At 51.5% G+C, this 8,269-nt stretch overlaps 1 long non-coding RNA gene across 1 annotated transcript; it reads right to left on the bottom strand.

Annotated features, from left to right (window-relative positions):
- Positions 1-2,596: 2,596 nt before the first annotated feature.
- Positions 2,597-8,053, bottom strand: LOC125936314 (uncharacterized). The gene is made up of 3 exons (XR_007461998.1): positions 7,638-8,053; positions 7,148-7,233; positions 2,597-3,028 (listed from the first exon to the last, which is right to left on the bottom strand). It is a non-coding gene; the product is annotated as an uncharacterized LOC125936314 (long non-coding RNA).
- Positions 8,054-8,269: the final 216 nt, after the last annotated feature.

The following is an 8,269-nucleotide window of genomic DNA, read 5'->3' as shown; positions in this document are numbered from 1 at the left end:
CATTCGGAGACTTTTCCATCTTATCCTGTGATCTTGAAACTGGTGAGGCTGGAAGTCCTAGAACCCAACAGAGGACCATGTCACCAGGGAACACAGTCATAGCACTGTTAAATTAGAATCCGAGACTGCCCCCTGGCCACTTGAATCTCCTCATGCTGTTGAGTCAAAAGCCTACAAGAGGTCACTGGGCTGAGCAGAGTGACGGATCTCAATTACCAGGGAAAAATTGGATCGCTACACAGCGGGTCAGGGAGGTTTAGGGGGTTCGCCCAAGGGATTCCTGGAGATATAGCCTCTTGGTACTTCTCCCCAGCTGTCCTCATCCAAGGAAAGCTGCAGTGAAGTCAAGGACTCCGTTCATTCAGGTATGAGGGTATGGGTCACTATCACTTATCAGAGAACCTCCTCATCCAGCTGACCCACTGGTGGAGAGGAAGAGGGACATAGTGTGGGAAGACGGGCAAGTCGCGTAATAATGCCACTTACGCCTCATCATCACAGCCACGGAAAAGGATTATGCAGCAGATCTGTTTCTGTTCATTGATTTCCTTCTCCCTCTTCCCCATCACCTAAGTTTCAGTATAGGAAGAGCACTATTAGGGTGAAAATGTTAGGTTTCCCATGGGTATATGGCTGAATTGACTTCACCTACGGTGATACCACAACTGATAAAATTGTGGGTGTCCCCTCTGTGGAAACCATGATTTTTCTTTTACACAAATGACAGACAAGAGGGGATGGACTGTCTAGGATATTTTCCTTTGGCCCTCTAGACCCACTTTGCAACTCTCTCCACCCTGCTCCGCGTTGGGGAGGTGTCAACCAGGCCCTGTGCTCTGGCTTCTAGGTGGGATCGGCCAATGGGAGGCAGCCGCAGGGACTGACCAGTGGGCTGCAACTCTCCCCTCCCTCCTCCACTGAGAGGTCCCTCCCCCGACGGCTCCTGTCTGGCAGTCTTCTCCACAAAGCTGCTCCTCTCAGGCTCTGGAGCATCCTTCTCCTTAGCCTCTTCCAGCCCCGTGGTGATGGCTTCCCTCCATTGCTAGTCTCAGGCCAGTGTGCTGGCCTTTGTTTCCTTCTCTAACCTTGGCCACAACGTGGTAACTATCGGCTTCTGTAAACTCTCCTCAATGACCCAGTATGAGGGTCTCTTCTGTTTTCTGCTAGATCCCAGCTTTTTCCAAGTAAAAAAGCCACTGGAACTATGTTTAACTTATGAAATGTAACTTACATGAAGAAAAAGATACATAGCATTTATCTAACATTGAACACGGAGTTATAAATTGAATACCCATTTGTCTGGGTTCCCCCAACCCAAATCAAGAACTCAGGAGGAGGCCATTCCCCCCAGAAGCCCACCTGACCTTGTATACTTCTTGCCCATGACAGTCCCCTTCCTCCATTGACAGATTAGTTTTTGCTGTAACAAGTTACCACGACTTTAGTGGCTTAAAACAACACCAATTTATTACTGTATAGTTCTGACCATCAAAGGTCTAAAAATGCATCTCACAGGCTAAAATCGAGCTGTTGACAGGGCTGCATTCCTTCTGGAGGCTCTAAGGAGACGATGGATTTCCAGCTCCTAGACGCTGCTTGCAGCCCTGTGCCCGTGGCTCTACATCACTCCAACCTCTGCTTCTGTCCTCACATCCCCTTCCCTGATTCTGACCCCCGGATTAAAAGGACTCTTGTGGTGACATGGTGTCCACCTGGATAACCCAGGGCGATCGCTCCGTCCCCAGACCCTTAACTTACCCACGTCTGTAAATATAATATATTCACAAATTCAAGGGATTAGGATATGAATATCTCTGGGGACTGTTATTCTGTCTGCCACACCCACTGTCTGGACTTTTGGGGCACTCATTTCTTTGAATAAAGCTATTTTTTAAATTACTTGATTGGGGCTATTCATCACTATCTAGTGACTTTTTTAGTCAGGCCATGCCATGGCCACTGGCCAGACTATGGTGAGCTTTTCTCACGGCGCTGAGAGGTATATTATTATCTGCATTATTATTCCCATTTTACAGACAAGGGAAATGAGGCTCAAAGATCTGAAGCTTCTAATTGCTCAGTTAATGAATGTCAGAGCTGTAAGCCAACACCCTAGTCTGTGTGAAACCAAACCCCACCTGCTCTCTACTCCATCATGGGCTCCCCAGGAAGAGAAGGTAATTCCTTTTATCTGCAGATAAAAGGAGATTAAGGTGGGACACGCCTGTGCAAAAGCAATCTCATTTTGTCAACACGGCAGCCCCAAGAGTGGACAAAAACGTTTCGTGCTATAAGCCATACGTAGATACCCCATGAAGGATCGGTAGCTCTGATGTACATTTCCCTGAAATTTCCATTTGCCCATTTTATTGTGTGTCACCGGGTTCTGCAGAAGGAAAAAAAAAAAAAACAACAAAGAACAAAATACAAAAGGAAAAAAAAATCTACCCACCAAGTCACCTTAGCAGATGCACGGCTTGTTTCATGTGAGCGGAACGGTCTGTTGGGTTAATGGCTCTAGTAACAAAACGCACGCCAGGGTCATTATTTATAATGGGCAGCGACGAAAAGCAGTAGCAAAGCTGGCACGTAGCGACAGGCAGTGTAAAATTTTAATTGCGAGGCATTTTCTGGAATTTGATTTGAAACGTCCTGTGGTTATAAAGCGAAAACAGCTTTCAGGGAAGACGGGCATTGAGACCAGGCTAAGGTTTGAGAACCGTGTGCATGTTTTCTTGGAACATCTGAGAAAGGGCTGCCAGCCAAGTCTCTTCTCCCTGACACTTACAGTGCGTTACCAGCAACCTAGAAATCATCTGAGAACTAAGTGCTTAGCCCACTTAAAACCTGAGCAGAAAAACAGAGTTAGAATCCCTGTTCTAAACTCAGTTCAAAAATCCTTGTCCGACACGTGCTACATTCTGTGCTGGGACCGGTGGGTCCGGCTTCATCGTGGCCGCCCATCAGGCCGGGGAGGCAGTAGACCGGTCGTCCTGGACAAGCGAGACTTCCAGAAAGTGGAGAAGAGCTGGGCGACAAAGCGAAAAACAGTGAAAAGGTTAGGGCAAGGAAGCCATGTAAAAGTCGTTTACAGAAGGCACCGCTTTTCAAGTTGTAGATTTTGACCCATTTAATGGGCTAGGGGATCGACTTAGTAGATTTTGAAAAATGAAATAGGACAGAATCGAAAATACCAGAGTGTGTTGCCCAGTGAAGATGTTTATATGCTTTGATGGGGGGGGGGGGGGGGGGTTTTTGTGTGTATCAGGTCACAACGGGAAATGTATTTCTTAGCGTGGGTCATAGTCCAAAAAAGATTGTAAAGCCCTGATTTAAAGGAAGCGGCTGTGAGTTGGTTATAAAACTATAGGGCCTATTAATCAAATCCATTATACACATCTGCTTTTCTTGAAAAAGAAATCACCTGATGATGTGAGCAGGTCCGGGAGCCCTTTCTCTGCTTTGCGTCACAGAGTGTGTCCCGGGACACGATAACCTTAACAACGGCTGCCATCTATGGGATACTGACCATGTTCTATATGCCTCATGTGTATTCACTCTTCACAACTGTTTCACTTTACGGGGGGAGGGACACCGGGCACAGAGACGACCACTTTCCCACGTAGCCAGGAAGGGCAGAGTACAGCCCGGAATTCAGTGAGACCCCCAACCTTCTGGTCCAGCTTATATCCCGCTGATCTCTGCTGAGACTGTAACCCCTTTGCAGGCAAAACCTCCTAAGTCACCTGGCGTATTTTTGTTTGCTCTTGGATATGCACCGGCATCATCTGGAAGCTCTGGGTAGGCCTACCCCAAGAGGGAGCACCGGAGGGCAAGCCTTCCAACGGAGCCGGAAGGAAACTGCATGCCTTTGATGATCTGCCCCCAGAAGATCACCTATATGGACTCCTCTGCCTTGCCCTGTTGGCGAAGCAGAACCAAGCCCATCCAGACTGGGTGGGAGGGGACACAGACCGCACCTCTTGAGGGTTTAAAACCACCCCCACGTGACGTTCTCAGTCGTCTTAGTTTCCAACTAGCATACGAAGAAGGCTTCCTTCTCGACCAAGTGGATTTTCTGGGACGTGGGGGAGCGAGTGGCTCCAATTCCCTGTGATGCACAGGGCCCTTTGTGGTTAATAATCTGCCTCTCATTATAATGATCTGTAGTCTCTATCATAACAAATGGGCTGGAACCACAGATATATTTACTGCCTTAATTTAGTTGCGAGCATTAGGCTTCTTTTGAAGCATTCTCTCTCCATTTGGACTGAATGCCTTTTATCTAGGCTTATCTTCAATGTCAATAAGTTTAGCATTCATCAACAGCTGGAAGCCCCGATATTATCCATCTCTCCTTCTATTAATCTTCTGTAAGTTCATCTTTATTGCCGTGAATCCATTCATCACCCCAAGCCGTCCTTCGCATTTGTCTGGTGTTCCATTTAGCTAAGCCAAACTCTTATTTCTTTAGCAGGACTGAAGTTCTTTGTCATTTTAATAGTTTATAGAGCTTTTTCTTAGAGCTGGCACAGAGTGTCGGATTGTCCACAAAGACCAAACGGATGGCAATAATATTCTTTGTTGGGTTCTGTGTTAACCCGAGGGCTCTCGGGTAAATCTATTCCCAAGAAGACCCACAAGGTCTGAGTATCCCTAAAATATTCTACATTCTGTAAGAAGACCTCCACGGGAACACGTCTCCCCGGAGCACAACTAGACGCTACCTTTCATCTGTTCATATCATTCTATGTAAACTTCAGTCCAGATTCTCCTCACCTACCTTCTCCCTAATTGATGCAGGCCAAGTACGGGTGGCTCAGTTCGTGAAGCCTCTAACTCTTGATTTCAGCTCAGTTCATGATCTCACGGTTTGTGAGATCAAGCCCCGTGTGGGGTTCTGTGCTGACGGTGCGGAACCTGCTCGGGAATCTCTCTCTCCCTCTCTCTGCCCTTCCCCAGCTTGTGCTCTCTCACTCCCTCTCAAAATAAGTAAATGAAATTAACAAAGAAAAAGAGAAAGAGAAATCAATACGATCCATATTATGAGCTAGGAAAGGAAGAGATTTGTAAGTGAGGGAAGGGAAGGGGTGCAGAGATGGGAGAAGATACAGAGAGAAGCAAAATTTGGTTCTCTCCAGAAAACGGTCACCGAAATCCAGAGCCACACCAGGGAAGCAGACAATGCTCTCCAGGTCAGGACCGAGATTCTAGAGCAAGCAGGAGATGAAGATTAGGAATCAGAGTGTCATAATCAGGGTGACTGGGATGCCCCAGCCCAGGGACACGCCCCTTCATCCTCAGACCCAGCCCTGCCCTGGGGCAGGGCTGGCAGGTGAGCAGATTTGAGCTACTCGGCTAGTTGCTGGGCTGGCCACGGGACATGGAAATCCTGGCCTAGGTGGAACCCTCTTGGGAGAACGATAATCTGCATACATTACAGGAAGCATTCTTTGCTCCGATGCTGGGTTGGGCAAGGAACAGGGTATTATGGGCAGTGCTGGGGCAGTTGATGACAGTCTCTGCTCTCAACACATCTGCCGTCGAGGCAGACCCACGCAACAGGCATAGCAACTGACCGCGCGAATCACTAACGCAGGACAGGCCCAAGAGCTCAGATGGGGGAGATTTTCTGCTGCCTGAGGTCGTCAGACTTCACAGCGAAAGTAAGGCTTGGAGAAGCAGGAGAGGGCACATCAGGTTCCACTGACCAAGACCAGTCCGACCGGGGTGGGCGGAGTGAGACTGCACTCGCCCCTTTGGCATCTCAGAGATCATTTCCTGGACCCAGGTCCCTAGGGAAACCCGCAGTGTTCAGGAACTCCGCCGAGGCCTGCCAGTAATCGAGAGAAGAGCCACTTTGTCACAGGTGCTTCTGCTGCCCCGGAAAGCAGCCATGGGCCCTTTCTGTCGGCTTCAGTTGTGGCTGTGAATCCTTTGTGGCAAATTTTATTTATTTTGAGAGAGGGAGGGAGGGAGAGAGAGAGAATCCCAAGCAGACTCCACACTCAGCATAGAGCCTGACATGGGGCTTGACCCCACAAACTGTGAGGCCATGACCTGAGCTGAAATCAAGAGCTGGATGCTTAACCGGCTGAGCCACCCAGGCGCCCCACGGCCGTGTATCCTTCGGGGCAGCAGAGGTCCTTCTGGGTCTCAGTCACCGGCTCTCCCACTTAGAGGGCACAAGGCAGCACGAATGCTCTGAGCACCTTTTCAACCCTTCTGAACCAGGCACTGAACCTGCGTAAACGCCCCCCCCTTCCGGCAGCCCAACAAGGCAGGTCTGAACGACAGCCCTATTTTTTTCTCCCAATAAGAAAACAGGCCCAGAGATGTCCAGTAATTTGCCCGAGGTCACAAGGCTAGCAAGAGGTACTGACTTCAAAGCCGGGCAGAGTCCAGAACGCGCACCCTGACTGCTCCGATGTGCCTACCGCTTAACAACCCCTCCCCGCAAAGCCCGGCACCCAGGGGCGGACTCCGGCTTTGCCACCGGGGAGGTTAGATCAGCCAAGTGTTTAGACGCCCTTGGCACAACTCAGGTCTTTTCATCCTCGAAAGACGCTCTCCTGAGCGACAGCTGAGAATCCACTTCCATGCCGCACTCGCATAGGACTTAAATACTGAGGCTTCTCCCAGGGGGGAAAAGGCCCCCAACCGAGTCGTGACTCCCTTGCTGTCCTTGGGCCCCAGAACTCTCAGCAAACAAGAGGGGAACCCAGCAGAACCCTCAGAATCCCATCTACGGGGCTCCAGGGGGTTGCAAGGAACACTTCAGCCCAGCTCTGTAGTTTGTAACCCGTACTTGGGTTCAGGCGGCCGGTGAGAAGTGAGATCAAAGCCCCGGAATCCTGTGGGTGCATTTTCCTGGAAGGACAGGCTTCAATCACAGTTTTCCAGGGGCCTGGGACCGGTAAGGAGTATCTGGCCCTTGCTAGATCCGCAGTGCCTTGTTCCTGCTCCATCAGTCACTGCAGGCCTGCAACAAGGTAGACAACCTTCTCTACCACCGGCTTTGGGGACACTTAGGGCCCACGCCCCAGCCAAGCAGCATTGGTAAGGCCCTTCCACACAGACCTGGCAATAACCATTACTTCACGAATAACCATGAGCTGGTAACAAGCCACAGGCAGATGATACTTACGGAATTATTCCCAATTCGGTAAGGTGGGGTAAGGGTATCGTGATCACGTTCTTTTCAAGTCCTTAGTCTCTGGGATGGGGGAAGAGCTGGGGGATAAATGAAAGAAGAATGGAGAGAGTATTACCATCTTTGAAGCTGGAGCTGACCACTTAGGGGTTCCTTAGAGCATTTTACTTTTGATTTTTTTTTTTAATTCCATAATGAAAAGTTTTTAAAATAAAACTAAATCAAAGCCACTGTTCTTGACAAGATGTAGATGCCTGAGCCAAGCGAAAGTGGTACTTCTCCCAGAAAGGGAAGCCTACCGACTCCCCCGCAGGAGCATGGAGGGGAGCACTCTTGCCTACCCTCCAGCCTGTCCGGTCCCTGGGGCGGGGGGCTCAAGCAATTGGCGCTAAACTAAGCCCGGGAAAGGAAACCAAGTGAGACGTGGGTCCCGAAGGGTTCGCGAGGCTGGCATTCTCCCACCTGGCGTCTTTGGGCACCTCACCTTCCAGGTCTCAGTTTTGCGCTCCACAAAATGGTTGGACGTCCGGCGGGCAGGTGCGTGGACGGAAAGGAGGTCCGTGGGCGCGCCCCCAGAGTTGTACAGGGGAGGCAGAGTCTGGCATTTTCCTGAGATGGCTCGGGGCCGCGGGGGTGGATGGAGGATATCAGGAGTGGAAAGAAGGAACACACGCGCGCGCACGCACACACACACACACACACACACACACCCCTCCTTCTTCTTCTTCCCCCACCCCCCCTCAAGGGGCGGTCCCCTGGTCCCCTGGGGGAGGTTTTCGGGCCCACGACCCGGGGAGGACGGCGCCCTGGAGAGCTGCGGGCCGGGTTCGCAGGACTGGGGTCTGGGCCGCTGCAGCCGGGTGGCCGGCGCCGCGGCGGCCCCTCCCCGCCGTCCCCTCCTCCTCGCCTCCTCCGCCCCCCCACCCCCCTCCTCCGGGTCCCCGGCAGCGGCGGCTGGAGGAGCAGCCGGCGGCGCAGCGGCCGCGCAGCCTTTGTCTCGGGGCCGCGGGGCGGCGGGGCCCGGCGCAGGCGTAAGTGACCGGTGGCCAGGCCGCCGGGGGCTCGGCGGGGAGCGGGCCGGGGGGGCGCGGGCGCTCCCGGCGCGGGTGTCGGGCC

The sequence above is a fragment of the Panthera uncia genome, assembly GCF_023721935.1.
Source record: "Panthera uncia isolate 11264 chromosome A3 unlocalized genomic scaffold, Puncia_PCG_1.0 HiC_scaffold_11, whole genome shotgun sequence".
Taxonomy (NCBI): Eukaryota; Metazoa; Chordata; class Mammalia; order Carnivora; family Felidae; genus Panthera; species Panthera uncia.
The sequence above is the reverse complement of the archived record's forward strand: the minus strand, read 5'-3'. Positions and strand labels throughout refer to the sequence as shown.